Raw genomic sequence first — 18,819 nt, forward strand, 5'->3', positions numbered from 1 at the left:
GTGGATGTTGGGATGGGATAATTCATAGTTCTGTTTCAGGGCCTGGGTGGCCGCTGGGATGGTCAGCCCACCAGCTCTCCCCCATCCTCACCACCAGGTGAGCTCTCTTGCACTGGCCCAGCTAGTTCACCCTTTGCCACAAGCAGCAAGGAGTGAGGCTGTTTCTCCTGCTCTCACACCTTAGGCCCATCTCATCTGTATGTACACCATCAGAGAAGCTCTAGTGTGTTGCCCAGGAGAGACTCAGGAGACACTCTCCTGAGTGCTGGAGCTGGGCCAGTTCTCCCACTCTCATGCCGCTAAGGCCAGCTCTCTGTCCAGCTGCAGGAGGTGATGGATGAGTGGAAAGAGGGCATCTTTCCTTTGCTGACACTACCACCTAGCAGATGTGGGAGGCAGGGCAGGGTCAGCTCTCCTTCTCTCCCACCCACCTGGCTAGCTCACCCCCACCCCTGCCAACAAGATCAGTTCTACTGTGCTGCCCAGGCAAGTTGCAGGATCAGCCCTCCTGAGTGTTTCAGACAGTGAGGGGCGGGACTATCTTTTCAACTCTCAGGCCCCAGAGGCCAGCTCTCCCACCAGCCACAAGTGGTGAGGGACAAGAGGGCATCTCTTCCTTGTCCATGCTACTGCATGACATATGAGTAGTAGGGTCAGCTCTCCCATGCTCTCACCCTCTAGCCAGCTCACCCATACCCTGTCAATAGGGTCAACTCTACTGTGCTGGCTAGATGAGGTAAAGGGCCAGATCTCCTGGGTACTGCAGCTGGGGAGGGGCAGGACAAGTTCTCCTACCTGATGCAAACAGAAAGGAGCAGGGGAAGTCAGCATCTTTCCTTTGACCATGCCACAGCATGCCAGATGAATAGTGGGGCTAGCTCTCCCATGCTCATGGTCATGGACACCTCACCTACACCTTGGTCAACAGGGTCAGCTCTACTGTGTTTCCCAGGCAAGGTGCAGGGCCTGCTCTCCTGAGTGCTGCAGCTGGTGAGGGGCAGAGCCAGTTCTCCCTAGTGCTGCAGCCAGTGAGATGTGGGGCCATCTCTTTGCAGTTTTACTCTCTGGGCCTTTAGTCATAACAGGATTCACAGACATCAACACAGACTGTGACTACAGCAGGGCCATGGGCCCAGACATAGCCCTGAGCAATAGCCCAGTCCCATACATCAACATGGCCCCGGGGGACAAGCAGTCCACCTCCTCACCACCTTCCCCTCTTTAGATCTGCATCTCTAGACAGGGCATGAACCCTTACTCCGCCCCAATTCTCTCACACCCTACCATAATGGCACCTGACTTCAGTTCTCTCCTCCCGGCCCACAGCAGGCAGCTATGCTGGGCATGTGGGTCTTCTTCTCCTGCTAGGTTCTAATGGTGCTGGGTAGTTTCCTAAGGACTAAGTTTTCATCCATGATTCATTTTGGTTTCCACTTTCACTTAGGTTTTAGATGGAGCATTGTTTTACCTCTACAACACACGGAGAAATTTAGGAAAATGTTTCTCCTGATTTTATTCAATGTTAGCAGCTCACTTCAAGTTGGTGAAGACTTGTTCTTGCGAGACTCAGTGCTAGAATACAGCCAATAGTTTATTTTTAACTTTTTGTCTTTTGTGCATCAGGTATGTTTTCTGTAATGAGCATAAAATCAATCCTACTTATATTGGGCCTGAGAGTTCATGTCATTAAATCATGTGGTGTGTCTTCTGTTGCCTCACTGCATGCTTGTAATCTTTAAAATTCTTTGCTTTGGTTAGTCTTTAAGAGTTCATGGAGAAGCCATGTCTTGAGCTCAGTTGTGATGAAAGCACAGCTGTCAATAGAAAGCATATAATGAGAGATGCAGGGAGTACCAGCCATCACTGGTACTTCATTTTGGGTCCTGCTGGGTCTTTTGATTTAATGGTAGCACATAAAGTTGTACAATAAGATTTTTGTTAGCTACTCTTCTAATAATGTATATATTATGTAGTTTTAAAGTGAAATGTTTTAGAACGTGAATGTTCACAGCAGAAAGCCATACTATATTATGTTGGAAAGTTGTGATATATATATTTTATTACATTTTTTAAAAAATTAAAGTAGAATTACATCACTTTCTCTCTCTTCCCTTTCCCTGCTTCAGCCCTTCCCAAGTACCCTACCTCCAATCCCTCCCATGTCCCTGACTCTCAAATTGACAGCTTGTTTTGCCTTAATTATTATTGTTGTATGTGTATTGTTGCAAATGCAACCTGTTGAGATCATTTTTGTTTGTGTGCATATGGTTTCATGGCTGACCACTTTGTGTCATTAAAAATAGTTTTTAGATCACAACCATATTTCAGAAGGCTTAAGAAATTCATGTTACCTAGCAAGAGTAGAAATAGTGATAGCAGGTTTCATATTATAGTATTAAGAAATATGCTGAGGCTAAGTACTAGCTTTGAAATAAATATATTTTGAAGGATAAATGGCATTTTATAAAGACATTTAAGGCACACTCTATCATATAGCCATTGCAATGCAATTGTAAAATATAATTATGATTGTACTTAACTCATTTTCTCATTTATTATGCAGTCCTAGACTTTATCCCAGGGAATGGTGTAGCCTTCAGTGCACAGGTCTTCCTGCATCAATTGCTATAAGAGCACAATTCCTCATCTCATGTATGTAGGCCAACCTTACCTAGGCAATCCCTTGCTGAGACGCTCTCCTTAGGTTTTACTAGATTGTGTCAAGTTGACAATGAAAACTAGTCATCATACTTTCTAAGACTCCCCAACCCAGTACCTAACAGTGAGGCCTTTAAAATAAATTGAGTCATCATGGATATAATTAGTTGGGGTCAGGTCATACTGACATAGGATAGGTTCCTAATCTAATGTGTCTACTCATATATAATTAGAATGCCAAGGAATGAGATACTATACACAGAGAGAGTGGATCAGGGTGAAGGTAGATTGGAGATGTGCAGCTATATACAAGTCAAGAAATGCTAAGGATGGCAGACCAAGCAGAAGCTAGAAGGAAAGGAAGGACACATGCAGGTTTCTGAGGGTATATGCTCTGCTGACTTCATGACTTAAGGCATTTAGGGATGGCAAACTATTTCTGCTGCTTTACTCCAGCAGAGTGTAGCATTTTGTTGCTGTTACTTTAACATTTGGGTTTATAGTGCAAGATCGTAAGTTGAAAGTATGGAGCACTTTGCATTATTTTATAAAACTATGAAGCTTCTCCTAATTTTTTAAGAACATGCTTAACCCTTAGTTATGTTTTAACTAAAACAAGGTAATCATGAATGTTAATATAACCAGACTGACAACAACTCAGTGAGCTATATTTTCCAATAAAATATAAATATATTCTCATCTGTAAACATATACCATAGTACAAATTCAATATTGCACATTATATTCTAGTTTTGAAATTTTTCCTAGCTATGGAAAAGCAAGTGAACTGGTATATATGCACACATCAGGTGAATAAGCAGCTTAGAGAGGCAGAACTTGAGGAAATGAGTGAATGTTAAAATAATTGGCTTCTAATTTTGGCATCATTATTTGCCACAAAACTTCCTTGCGTCACTTAATCTCTGAACAAACCTATTATTTGCTCTTTGAAACAGGTATAATAATGCTAAAAATGCTTGAAGAACAAATGGAAGCATACATCATTTCAACCCACAATATTCTCAGTGTTTTGTATTTTGGGGACACTCATAAGGTGTTTATCTATTGACAGCTATGTGGGCATGTAACCAAAGGAAGACTGGATTGGTCAGACAGGGTGACATCTTAAATTTCCTATAAAAATTGTGGAATTTACATTTTTAGTTTTCTGTGTTTCTCTGCTGTCACCACTCCCCCGTCATTTCCTTATTGGGACAGAGTTTTTTTTTTTTTTCATTCAGCAGTACAGTTTGGAAAAATAAACCATATTTCAAAAAAATAGACACTGAAGATCTGAAAATAAAAACATGGTGTTGTCACTATCTTCAAGAATGTAAAGTTTGATGTGAGTAGAAGTTATTTGGATTACCCATTGACTGCAATAAATTCAGTAGGATTGCAGCAGGTTCAGATTCTGCATTTAAACTGGTTTTTTGGCAATTCTGGAGCTCCTAGAATACAAGTCTCCTTTGACTAAAATCTACTGTCTAAGTGGTCAACAGCTGTTTGACATGGCTCTTGACCTCCTCTTGATAGCTCTCCATTATTGTACTAGACACTGCCAAAAAGCAGTGATTTATGATCACTCCATGTTACTTCTAACCACAACTGAGAGATGCTATTCCTTTCAAGAGCAAAGGTACAATGAACACAAGATAATTATAAACAGCAAGAGAATTTCCCTTCTCCACCAAGTACAATTTTGGTGTAGGGACACTCACAAGAACATGGTCGGCCATACCTCTAAGGAAAACTGACTTCCTCTATAAGAACATAGAACATAAAATTGAGGTGGTGAAATGAGGGTGTGGGGTGGATATGGGAGGAGTTTGGGGTGGGACTGTGGGAGTTATTATAATCAAAATACATTGTACCCACAAGTAGAATTCTCAAAGTATTAATACATAATAATATGGTTAAAAACGTTCTTTTCACAAAGAAACTCAACTGGCATTCCTATTCTGTAGTATGTAGAGAACTCCATCCAGAGAACACTATTTATGTTGTATTAATATCTTTTTTTGAAATTCAAAATATTACACAGCACTGTTAGGTTTTTAGTAAAATTAATGGAATTTTAGTTAATCATTGGTGATCCTGAAAGTCTGAGTTATGGTCATTAAATAGAATTTTAAATGTCTATTTTTTTTCAGTTTCAGGAGGAATTGTGCTGACTATTTATAATAACTAATATAAGTTTTCTAGAAGTTACAGGAGGGTTTGTCCACATAGGGAAAGACCCACATTTGAAGTTAAGGGCCAGGAAGTAAGACACTAAGTAACACACTGGATCACTGGCATCTTGAATGAAATTAAAACTATGAAAAATCTGCAGCCCCAGCTTCTATATTTTATAAAGTAATTTATAAAATAAAGATCATAGAGAGGCTAAATGTGTTGTAGACTTTATTCTATTTCTAAATGATGCGGCTCTAGTTCTGTGATTTATTTTCAAGGCATATTATCAAATTTTATAGCATGCCTGAAAATTTTTCATTTTTCTTCAAAATGGTTTAATGGTAAATGGTAAGACATTTTTCATTTTTAAGTAAGTATATTGAAAACCTGTTATGGCTAATATTTATTCCATAAAACATGCAAAAGCATATGTAAAGTGTTGTGCTTTTTATGAATTCTATTCATTTATAAAGCCCTCAATAACATAACGGTATATGACTTGGACCCATCTCACATTTAGGTTAACACTGTGTGAAGAACACAAGCTGGAATAAGCAAATACTGCAGTCACACTTCTCTGGCATTTCATAGTTTACTGAGCTATTTTTGAAAGTGTTCGTATTAACAATAAACTTAGAATGTCAAAGAAAATTTGTGAATCTGTCATTCTATCATGAAGATTGTTTTATGTACACACATATAAATGTCATGCATGCTGTTTTGAGTTTGTAATAGTATCTTTATTCCAAAAGTCAAGATTTGCTTTAAACAAAATTCTATTTGAAATGCCCAAGAAGAGATAGCTGTTTCATTTATTGTGATTTTTTTCTTCTGTTATTTGTATAATGCCTGTTCCTGATGTCCACATGCTTTGTCTATAGAGGGAGCGTCTATATAAAATGGTCATATGGTTCATACATGCTGATCTATAAAAAACAAACACAAAAAAACATCAAAGATGGCAGAATTTTCTCTTATGTGGGTGGGCTTTAGCATTTCTGTGCCTGTATCGGTGTTATTGAGTATAAATGACAGGGCTTGGCTATTTTCCAACATTAAAAAGATTATATTAATGAGCCAGGCATTGGTGGTGCACACTTTTAATCCCAGCACCTGGGAGGCAGAGGCAGGCATATCTTTGTGAGTTTGAGGTCAGCCTGGTCTACAAAGCTACACAGAGAAAACCTGTCTGGAAAAACAAAACAAACAAACAAAAAAGAATTACATTATTTTTGCCTATCTATGCATACCTCAAGGTTATTTATTTTTCTTCTTAGAAGTAGGACCTGAGGTAGAGCTAATTCTCTCTAAAATGGCTTAATAAAGGTACTATTTAATTAAAATATATGAGTATGAGAACATTACAAATACATGTATTTGTAAAACTAAGATAGTTTGAACTACTACCTTGATAGTTGAAGGCTAGTGCATATTAGTGTGAGTAGAGTGTATTAATGGTTTAATTAAGTAAGTATGTTTCACTTGAAATGACAGCTTGTATATTCTGTCAAATCTTATGGACCCAATGTGAGGAGTGAGGTGTATAAATGAAAACTAAACTGATTTCTGATTCTTCATAAATGATTTTCCTGCCATTCTGAGTAACATAACCTCTTTTAAGTCATTCTGCTTTCTACTGTTTAGTTTCACTTATATTGGAACCATCTCTTGAATTCTTAAATTTTCCCATAGATGCCCGGGGTGCTTATTTGGGTTTCCCTTCCTTTTTATATTCTAGAATCTATAGCTTCCATTAAAGTATTTTCTTTTTTTGCTTCATTATTGTAGCTCAAGTAGCCAGAGTAATTCTTGGCAAAAGAATAGTTACTAAATCTATAGAACAAATGACTGAGTGCAGTTATAAATATAAATACTGAGAATAATTTGCCTGATAAAAGTTATGTTTGTGAAGGACAGGAGCCAGAAAAGGTAGAACAATTAGGAAGATCAAAAAAGTCACACTCTTAAAAGCAAGCAAATAAGTCTAGTATGGTTAAGAGCTGGGGAATAAGGGGTACTAGCAATGTTTCTGTTTTTGTTTTCTGGTTTTCAAGAAAAGCAAAAAACAAAATAATGACAGATAAGGATGGCTTAGACCAGCACCCAGAAGGCTTTCCAATTCCCGTGGGTGGGTCTGAATACTATGATGAACCCCTAGGGAAAATGGTTAAGTCAAATGTTCAGAATGACCTTCTGTGAGCTCTGCAAGGCTGAGAAACTGAGTCTTTGAGGCCCTCAGACCCTTACTTGCCTTCCAGATTTCTGATCACAGTGTCCTCAGAATGAGACAAATGCCTGTTGTAGAAAATGGGAACTCACAACATAGAAGAGAACCTTGTTTTCATTCTACAAAGTTTCATTGGTAAAAGCAGAGTTCTGTCCAAGAAGAAAGCAGGTTACCTCTCTTGCCACCTGACTGACAGTAGTGGTAGTTTTTATATTGTCACTTTGAGCTTGATAGCAGAATATCTTACAACCAATCTTTCAAAAATCCAAATGGAGGAGTTTCTGTATGATTTCTCACTATGAAATGGGCTTAGATTTCCTATTCATCATGATATTGTTTTCTACTGGCCACTGTAACAGGTATAACGGCAAGGTCATTGGCTTATAGCAATTCAGATTTGTTTTCCTATAGTCTCAAGGTCTCACTGAACTTAAATCAAATACCAGCATCATGCCCCTTTCTCTAGGGAATATGATATTTTTCAAAATTTTCTGGCCTCTGAAGCCTGTGTGAATTCCTTAGCCCATGATTCCCTTCCATCATCAAAGGCAGCCAAACACATTCTAGTCTTTTTCACATTATATCTTTCTGACACTGACATTTGTCCTCCTCCAATTCAAGACTCCTATGCATCTGAACTGAGGTGATCCAGGATCGTGAACACTAATGGATATACATTAGACTATCCACTGCTTTGATTTTGCCATGTGACATCCCATATCTCTAGACTCTGGGAAGATAAGAAAATAAAACAATTTGGGGATGTAATTACTTGCTTACCAGGCCATGTATTCTATTTATGAGTATTTGGCTTTTGTGAACATGAACGAATTTCTAGAAAGGAACAATCTACTTCTCAGGTCTTTTCTACCAGGATTTAAAAGTATTTTCTCACTGGCTTACTTCTGGTTAAGCCAATCCTTTCCAGCTCAGCCTGTGTCTCATAAAATGCAAGCTAGTGAGGACCATGTGAAATCCCAGGTCAGAGGAGCCACAGCTGCACATCGTTTCCCCCAATTATTCTATGTTTTTCTGTTAAAGAAATGTCTGCTCCTCATAGAGAGAAATAACTGACATTTCTTATATTGCATGGCTACACATCGCAGACCCACGAATCTCAAACAGAACTTTATATGCTGTACCTCTTGGCGCTTGTCCTTATTTCATGGAGAACTCTGAACCTCAGGAAGACCAGAAAACAGGGTTTTATATTGGCAAAACATGGATACTCTTGAGGCATTTCAAAGTTGTTGGGGGAAAAAACTAATAATGAATTCTTTAAAATTCATTAGTATCTGTCCAGGTGAAACCTAATAACAAAATTTATTTGTTTGACCTCTGTGACAGATTCTAAATAAGAATTAATCTCTGTAATTAACTTATAATGGAATTTCACTTTCTAATTGTGTGCAAATGAAACCAACTGGTTGCCTTTTTTACTGATTTTTGGCAGCAACTGTTCCATCACATTGTTTTATGAGGCAATAATATAGTGTCTAAACAGAACAACTCAGGGCACAAATAATTTATCCCATTGAATAACAAAGAGATTTCCATGAATAAATCAGGAAACCAAATTACTTTTCTTGTGGGCTAGGACCAACTGTGACACTTATAACTGCAATAAAAGCCGTGATTAATGATGTTTGAATATCAAAGGCTTGAATATTTGACATGAAATTATTAAATACCTAGAAACTCATAAAATAACCTGTACCTCAGACAAGTGGTTTGAACTTCTTTTTATCAGCCTGCTAATACCCATTGCACCTGGAAATTTGATTTATCTGTTCTTAAAGATATCCAAAACTACTTGAGTTCATGGCATTTCTAACTGAAAATATGAAATTTTACTACCAACCCAAATCTAAAACTGGCTGTTTTTACTGAAGGAGTCCTTGAATCTGTTGCTAAGAAACCAGCTTTGAAAAACAAGGACAAAACATGATGAAAATCTTTTGCTTAAAGAGGCAAGATGCTCTGACAAACAGCCATTTCTCAGAAAAGCTCACTTAGAGAAATGAGTGTTCCCAGGACCAGTCCATCCACTGGTTGTTATTCACTAAGAATATTTTGTTAATCGATTAGCCCTATACTCTGCTTTTATACTTTTGTGAAATATTGTGTGTTAGATTTAATAAAATTTCAGTTTTCAAATATGAAGATCTTAACAAGGGAATAGAGTTCACAGGCCATGTTATACATACCCAAGCCAGTGACTCCAGGAAATTATCTATGCTGTCAGGAGATAGCACATCCAATAACATGAGAAGTCTCACTGGTATCCTACTTCATTTTAATTACTATGGATAGTAGGACAAAAGAAAAGTGACATTTGTTAGATTCTCCTAAAATCATATATATTAGTTTATTTTTCTCTTGTAAAATTATTGTTCATAGTAGTGTGTTGGTGATAAGGAATTTTCTAAGTAGTTAAAACATGCTTAATAATTGTCATCTTGAACAAACATCATTTATAGTGACAAATATTTTTAGACCTGAGCACATTTATGATATGGGGATTTCACCTTCAATCAATGGCTTAAATAAAAGAAATCATTGAAGCAACCCCACTTACCTCATTTTTCTACAAACTGAAATAAAGAACAAAGAAAAATGTGAATAAGGAGATTAGAAAAGTGATTTGAACGTAGGAGAACAGAGCAGAGCATGGTTTGTCATTGAGTAACAGCAAATGAACTCTCTGGAAACTGGGAGGTGTGCTTTTTTCCCTGAAGGGGCTGGTTATTTCTTCTCATTAGTTAAGCAATATCCAATACTGACTCTAACAGGAATTACACTCGAAAACTGATAAAAATCAATGAACTGATTTTGTGTCAACATCCACTGATGGTGGTTACATTACAGATTGAGATCTTGTTAATTTCAGTCCAATTGATTTCCTAGTTAAGTCATGTGTGTGTTTTTTCTTTACACAAGCACAAGATTCATTGATGTCACAATCAGATGATATTACCATAAAGTACTCTTGATCATGTTTATTGAATAGAACTGAGAACCATTCCTTAGCCATGAATATTTTAGATCTCTCAAATGAATTTTGTTGACTTGGTGGGAAAGGGGGGCTTTAACTATCTTTTTTTAGGACACTCCAAGTCATAGTCCAGGCAGCTAGAAAAGAAATTACTCTGGTTATTTCCTAGGTGAAGCAAGTAGAAGTTAACAGTGATGTTAAAATTAGAGAGAGAGAGTATTTTATTCCGAGATGTAATAACAACCTTAACTAGAAAGGGGAAGTATCTAGAAGCTTCTATTTCAGAATACTAGCTGTGGGTATATTTGTCAGGAACAGGAATAGAGAGTCACTGTTGCCTTCTGTTGCACCATGAAGAACAGTTGGGTGCAAAGTTTGTCACAATTCCCTTTCCTCTGAAAGAGAAATTTGTCCTTGCATGAATTGACTGAAGAATCTGTCATTAATTAAATAGTACCAATATCTGAATAGTGATGGAGGTATCATATGCAGTATTATCACAAATGCCTTTTAATTCTAATTCCAATTCCAATCTTCACAGATTGTGAGACTTCCTGCACACTCAGGGTCAGGGTCAGTTCATTCAGTAAGACTGTTATGACAAGAGATTCCCTTTGTGAAACAGTGCAGGATATAAGGACAGCACTGTGAGAGAACCCCTGAGAGCCACCAAGATAAGCTTGGTTGTGTTTGCATATATGTATTTCATATGTGGGTATGCATTTTGTGTAAATATGGACAGAGAAAGGTTATTGTTATTTGAAGTCCAAAACCTACCAAAAGATTCACTCCAGAAATAGAGATTTGAACTTGTTAATTGTCCCGTAGATTTATGATATAGGGCATACTTATAAAAATGCAATAATAGACAAATCTTTATTATGAGTGCCTGGGAGAGAAGGATGAAGTGAAAGCATCATCAATTACCCCGAGTTTCAAGTAATTCTACATCCACCAATGTTTCTAATTTTCTAATGTGTGATGTGGTTCATATAACACATTTTAAAGCATTTATGGTGCCATTAAGTGCTTGTTCTTGTATGTATAGTTCTTTACATATGGGATTTTTCCCTTTGATTTTAATAACTATATTATCTCTGAATTTCCAAATACATACCATTCTTGTGGCTAGAGAGATGGCTTAGCAATTAAGAACATGAACTGCTCTTGCAGAGGACCTGCATTTGGTTCCCAGCATCTATCTCAGACAGCTTACAAGTGCCTGCAACTCCAGTTCCAAGAACTCTGAGGTCCTCTTCTGACCATTGTGGACACACACACACACACACACACACACACACACACACACACACACACATTAAAATGTGAAATACATCTATACAGATCATACTGTGGCTTTACACTGAGTAAACATGCCCAGTCAAGGATAAGAATGATTTGTCAATCATCTAAGATCCATATTTCCCTTTTATAAATAGCATGGATAAATTTTATTCATCAATTCCCTAACAGATGGCCTTGACTTTTCTAACACTGGCTGACAGAAACATATACCATGTTATATGTCTCCCTCTCCCTCTGCCTCTTCCTCCCCTCCCACTCCCTCATCCTTACCCCTCTGTTTTTCTTCCCCCTCCTCTCTCTTTGTGTCTCCTGCTACTGCTACAAATCAATATTTAAGGATTTGTTCTGTATATTTTTTTTGTGTATGGAGTTACTAGATATTAAAATGTCAATATTTTTATAAAACAGATTGGATTAGTGGATAGGAGTCTTGGAAAAACAATTTAAACATCAATGCTTTGCCCCTAAGTTTGGACATCTAAAAAGGGAATAATGTAGTTTTCTGAGGCAATATTTGATTATTTTAAAGATATTCTTTAAAAGTAGAGACAAGACAACAAAATATTTCCCTTGAAAACTGTGTTCAGGTTTATCTACTGGATATTATATGGCTCCCTGATGCTTTCAGTGTATTATCAATCTTGTAAAATATTATGATTGTTTTCCTCTAGAACTTCTGGTTTTCATAGAACTCCTAAATGTTTTCATTTGCTCAAAGAAGAAAAAGTATTGTTTTAATATCTATCTTACATGTTTAAAATTTTATTTCAGAAAAGTCAAGCCAGTTGTTACAGAATAACATAAGAATTATATTCTGATTTCATAGTTATTTTTGTAATGGTTAAGACAACCAATGACTTGTGAATCCAGGATTTAATAACATATGCATTAAAAATTATCCAGCAATGATAGCCTTTGACTACCTCGTTGCCTCATGTGGCCTCTGGAGAACATCTCAAAGACAGAGCTGTTACTCATGTTCTCAGGAGGAGCCTCAGAATGTGGGTCTGCCTTCAGTGCCCCCCTCAGTTCTAGCCCTCATCATGCCACTAATGAGAACTAAGCAGGAGGAAGGACAGAGTATCCCTGTTCCACTCTGCAAGCATCCAAATTTCTTGGGACTGTGCAAGTCAGTTCATTGGATGTACAGTTAGACACATCCCCTAATTACCCAAAAGCTAGGATGCTACTGAATAACTTCCTTAACTTTTTCTTATATTTTAATGATTAAGTCAATAAGAAAAAGTATTATTCAGCTATAGTGGGAATAGCTCTCAGGAAACACAGGCCTTCTATCTACAGAACCTGTTTCATGTGTGCCTCTGTATTTAGTGCCTAGTGTACAGCCATATCAACAATTCCCCAAACACACTGGTGCCTTCAGCCTTGCAAAAACAGCTTGGTCAGATCCCTTTCTTCTTGAGAGTGACCCAATTTCCAGTGTTGGTATTTTCTCTCCCCCCACCCCTTTCTGGACACAGAAGCCAACACTCCTTTAACACAGATACCCTTGAAACCCTCTATTTCTCCTATAAGAACAATTTCTTGCACTGTGCCTCATGTAGGACAATAGAATCTGCTCATTCTTGTAAATGTACTTTGGCCTCTCTTGATGTTACCAAAACCCAGAGTAATTCTTTTTAAAATGTTCTTCATTGAACAAATCTCTCAAGATCTGATCTGAAGTTTCAGGGTCTTTATTTTAGGTTGTCCTGAAAGAATAAACTTACACCTCAATCAAACAATAGGTGAATGTCAAATTAATACAGAAAATTAGAAAGATGACAGCCCCAAGAAGCAATCAGATAATGCTTTCTCCAGAACATTGAAGAATGGCCTTTTCTATGTAGATGAGAAAGCACTTTCCCTATTTATCTTTTTTAGGACTAGAGACTCACTCTGTGCAGCCAATTACATGTACATCCCAATATAGATGATTGCAACTCAACAGGTTCTGCTCCTTAGCCAACCAGCCAGCCAGCCAACAATAAAAGCATATTGGATCCTTTTACATTCAATTATTAATTGGTCATTGGTCCACCTGGAGTAGATGCACATTTCCTATCACTTTATCCAAAATATGATCATTTTCTTTGCACATTATGAATGATATTTTCCCCTTTTTCATGTGGCTGGCTAGTTACTTAATTATTAAACACTACAACTTCAACACTATATTTTTTTGTAAAGGCAGAGGATAAACTCATTATATCTGTGGCTTGTTCCACAACACTTATTCAACACTGGGGAAAGATATCACAATTTCGGATAAATAGTTATCCTTTGCTGTAGTTGTTCTTTAAAAGTAAGAGCTTTTCAAAATAGACTCTACTTTAGGCTTGAGGATGATATAGAAAAAAAACTATATATATATGTATATATATAAAATATCCTATTAAATCTAGTGATAGTCTCTTTAATACTCCTGATTAATGATCTAGAACTATTGAGTCAGTGTTGTCATTTACATTCAAGGTTGTGGTTAGGGGATGAGCAACTGACTTTCTTGACATTAGTTTCCCCACTGATGAAGCAAGAGTACTAATAGTGACCTTCCTAATGGTGTCTGGTAAAGATTACTTGAAACTAATGTCTGTAAAGCTTTTCTAGCATTGTCTGACATACTCAGGAAAGGTTGGCTGTTATTAACAGTCTTGATAATAAGAAAGATCAAGGTGTCTCTAAGCCAAAGGAATGGGAAGTGCTAACATGCTAAAAGTAGATCAAGCCTATCCAATGTTAGAGACAACTTACTAATTTTTAATATACATATTTTCAGGCTTCTGTAGCCTGCAATGAGCACGACAGTTGGCTGTCTTCATGTGTATAGACATTTGTGTTTTCCAGAGTTAAAGAAAGAAATGTAGCAATTGCAAAGAAAATTAAAAAGCTGATCATGCCATAGGTCAGTAGAAAAATAGAAATTTAGATATAAAAAGATCTATATTTTTGCCTTTTTTTTGGTTTAGTTAGCCATCTAATGAAATGTAAATGCACCCAGTCCTCTCTTCTGCCCATTGCCCACTGTGTTTGTTGTAGTAACTTGGGTAAGCACTCCTCTTTGACTTTGTGTCCCAAGAGTAAGAAACACAGAGAACAATGAAAACACAAAGTTTCAAATCTAGCCTCCAAAACTAAGCATGGCTTTGGGTCCCATCCCTGACATTCTTGCCACAATAATTTCCTCAAAAGAACTCAAAATTTAATCAAGTCTAAAAGTTATTTTACTGTGTGTGTGTGTGTGTGTGTGTGTGTGTGTGTGTGTGTGAGAGAGAGAGAGAGAGAGAGAGAGAGAGAGAGAGAGAGAGAGAGAGAGAGAGAGAGACTTAATGATCTTAGTTTGAGCGTAAAAGGAATATATCCCCACACCAAATTAGAAACAGCAGAAATGATTAAACACAAGACTAGAATTTATCCATGCAATGTTAAAGATATACTAAATGTAATTCTCAAGATTAAGATTATGATCTAGAATTAGTTTCTTATTATATGTGACATATGTTTTAGAAGCTCTGATTTTGATGTATTCTGAAAAATCTATAAGATGAGTTATTGTTAGACATCATTGACCCAGTGAATTTAATCTACACTGTGACATCATGCTGAGAGCTGAATTTTCCTTGCTGCTCTTAAAATAATTACTGTGATGATGTTGCATGAAAGATAGAACAATATATTTTGTTGAGATTTTTAGCTAGAAATAGTTTCTTTGATTTGCTAAAATGGAGCCCTGACAAAGATTGTGCTCTCCAACATGGTGAGTAACAATACATATAGCATAGGTAAAATGCTGAGAGAAAACTTGTCATAAAGTGTTACCATCAAGCTTTTCCTATCATTGTCTACTATCATAATAGCATAGAAATACATTGCACACAAAACTTTACTCAGAGTAGTTCTCCTTTTGACACATCCTAGTGTTTCAGTTTAATGAATAACAGCGTTGTGTATTAGGGATAAGAAAAGTCTTCAGGGGAGAAAAGACTCTTCAGGAAACCACTGACAATTTTTAACTTGGAAAATGTATTAGAAGATGTTGTTGATGTTAATCTCAGTGGCAGAGCATTTATCTAATATTTACAAGGAACTGGATTTGGTGCCAAGTACCATCAAACAAGGAAAGCCGAAAGATATATCAGAATTAATATAAAACCAATGCCAGTGACAGATACACTAAATGCACTTTAGTGTATGATGGGAGCTGTGACATTTGAGTTGAAGTGGATGATCTTAAACCATTAAATTCCTTTACACATAACTTACCAAATGATTCGAGTTTGAAATATTGTTGCTTTTTCCTTTAGCTGAACAAACTGCTTAGTTAAATAGTTTGACTCATTCTTTTTGGACTCAATAATTTTATGTTAAATGTTGAAATTATTTCTGTGTCTCAAATATCTGAGTTAGAATAATGGAATGTCAAAAGACCATATTTGCATTACTAGGTTATGGACTGTTGTATTTATTTTTACAGGTAATTAAGCTCTACGCAAAAAAAAAAAAAACTTCTTTTCCAACACCATTTTGTTTTTTCTTACCAACTAATCTACCCACCCCTGCCCAGAAGTAGGTCACTTTAACAGGCTGGAATAAATGTTGCTGAGGGAAATTTATGTGGAGTCAGTATGCATGATATATTAATACAACACAAAATAACTGGCTATGACTTCTGAAAGTGATGTTAGTTAAGTACATTGGTTGTCTTTTGTTTGCAGATTATTTCTTGGTCTTATGGATCTCCTTGAACTGGCTTCTGTCATTATGTGGCACCACCCTACACTAATTAGCACTCCTCTTTCTCCTTCTTCTCCTTCCTCTCCTCCCTCTTCTGCCACTCCTTCCTTTCCCCCATCTCCTTTCTTATGGATTCCTATCAAATCTTTAGGATACTAGCAGCTATATGCCTAGAAGTGGTGGACTCACTTATAACCTAAGAAAAAAAGACATATTGAAAGCTAAAATTGGCTGCTGAGTCCCAGGAAACCAGTAACTTAAGGAAACTGGAGAGCAGTTGTGTTTTAAACTTCTCAAAGTATCTTCTCACAGAAATGCCTGTATTCATACTCTTTGGGGAATCATCAATTCTTGTGACTTGTGTAAGAAACTTTATCTTGACTATGCCCAAGGATTAAATAAACTAGGAGCAAAGATCCACATTCCATGCCTGTCCCTTTCTAAAGAACTACCTCTTTAAAATCACCACCATTAGCTACAACAGACCAAATAAAAATTTAAGAGTATAGATTTTTCCCTTATGTGTCACATGAAACTTAACATTGGCTTTCTACTCTTGGTTCAGGTAGCATGAGGAAATCATGAGCGCTGAGAAGATATTGCTATTGTTATAAAGGCCTTAAATACCCATTGTGAAGGATGCTCACTTAGAGAAAGGATGGAGGGGATTCTGTGAGCCTCATATCACATAGAGTGATGCAAACTTTCTGTAACCATTCTTGAGTCAACAATCTGATTAGAAAGATTTGAGATGGCAAGTAAGTGGTACACTCTAGCATTTCATATAACCCCTTCATTTTTTATTAGTCTGAGACCCCAGCCTACTGGGATGGTGCTTCCCACATTCAGGGTGTACTTTTCCTGCTCAGTAAGAACTCCCTGCAAACACCCTCATAAGCAGAAACACGTGTTTCCATGGTGATTGGAATCCCATCAAGTTGACAATGAAAATTAACTACTATTTTCTGCACAAGAGAAAGAAGAAGTGAAGAAAACTGCCCTTTTACTTGAATAAGAGAAGTTTAAAGATAATGATCAAAGCCGAATTTGTGTGGAAACCATTCAAAGGACACAAGAAAATATGGAGTAAATATCAAAAGATACCAATTATCAGCCTAATGCTGACAGTTGCTATTCAGGCAAAAGTCAATTTGCTAGAAGCTTGGAGAAATAACACCTGAGAAATCTGTGGTTTTCTAAGAACAATTCTGTGACAAACTTTATAGTCTATTTTTATGTTGCTTTGAGAAAATATACATAAGAACCTGGAGCAGAGATTTATTTGCCTCATAGATTTAGAAGCTGAAAGCCCAGATTGGGTAACCCCATTATTTTCAGGGGCTTTCTAGTGCAGTCCTTAGAACTGCACTAGAGTGCAGAACTATAATGACAAGAGAAAACAAAGAAGACATCACACAGAAGACAGAAGACCAGAAGACTTGGAGCCATCTCAATCTTTTTATAGCTTCCCATTCTTTCAGGATCTAACTGGGGTTCGGTGAGAACTGCTATAATTCTGAGGACAACAGCCTGCCCAGTGGCCATACACTCCACTTCTCAAGTTCCACCATCTCTGAAGATGACCATATTGAGGATCAAACTACCAGCCCATGAGTTAAAAAAAATAAATTTCACTCTTTTACAGTTTCATACATTTATATAATGGCTATTCAGATTTTTCACTCCACATCTTCCCCTTCACTCCCCTTCCATCTCTCTGGAGACCTGCTTATCAATCCCTCTCCTCCCTGTTTTCATGGGTTCTCCTTATGTGTGGTCCACTGAGTTTAATACAAGTTGCTTGGGTGAGACGTTATTTAGTGGAAAAGAGTAGCTTATTTGTGGTTACACCACTGAGAAAATTGTTGCCCCTCTCCCAATAACCATTGATTGCTAATAATCCCTGTGATAGGTGGGGCCTTATGGATTCATGCCACATCCACAATGATATGTTGATTGGTGCAAACTGAGGCAGATTTGTGCAAACTGAGGTGCAGTGACTTTATGAGTGCAAGGACTGTGTAGGGACATTCTTCCAATCCTGTGTTCTTGTTTCAATTGGTAACATACCCAGATATTAACAGAAGATCAATGTTTTTTTTTTAAATGAGGCAAAATAATAGTTTTTCTCCTGTACACAGTCCTCTGCTTCTTTTCCTAAAAGGTCAGTGCTATTAGATACTTTTATTTCTTATCTCTATTTTTGACCATACTGAAGCTGTGGTATTTATGAGATAGTAACATGATAACATGAACAAATACAAGTAAGGAAATTACTTTGATTTCAAATGGTCAGGAGTAGGACATTAAATAGTGACAGTGACCTAAATGTATTAATCAATAGCCACTAAGCCCCATGTTCACCTCCAGAGAATACAGAGAATGCATTCAAGGAAGCATGCATTCTCTTAGAGGGATGAACAAGGCTCTATTAGCAGGTGCTGCTTTCAGCAAACATGAGGAACAGGGCGAATGAGAATGCATTTTTGCATAATGAAAATTACCTGAGTCTTAAGATAACCCTTGAGATCTCAGAAGCACTGGCAAGCAATCAATTGCTCCCGGCAGTGTAAAAATCAATGTGTACTATGTTGTAGTAATGTGTTTACAAAGCAATTGGAAAACAATGTTGAAATTCCAACATCTGGATTGTTTCATGGAATTCCATCATTAGTCCATAGCAAAGATTTCAGCAAGGTAAAAATATACATAAAAATATACA

General features: G+C 37.1%; 1 protein-coding gene across 11 annotated transcripts in view; it reads left to right on the forward strand.

Moving 5' to 3' along the window:
- Marchf1 (membrane associated ring-CH-type finger 1) overlaps positions 1-18,819 on the forward strand; it is a 630,089-nt gene that overhangs the window by 76,597 nt on the left and 534,673 nt on the right. Inside the window, exon 1 of one of the 11 annotated variants that reach the window (XM_035450833.1) lies at positions 4,497-16,855. The exons of the other annotated variants lie outside the window; for them this stretch is intronic. The gene's annotated coding sequence lies outside the window, so the exon portion shown is untranslated. Of the gene's footprint in view, positions 1-4,496; positions 16,856-18,819 lie in introns of those variants that run through there. 11 annotated transcript variants of the gene reach the window in all.

Source organism: Cricetulus griseus (assembly GCF_003668045.3).
Source record: "Cricetulus griseus strain 17A/GY chromosome 1 unlocalized genomic scaffold, alternate assembly CriGri-PICRH-1.0 chr1_0, whole genome shotgun sequence".
In the NCBI taxonomy this organism is placed as follows: Eukaryota; Metazoa; Chordata; class Mammalia; order Rodentia; family Cricetidae; genus Cricetulus; species Cricetulus griseus.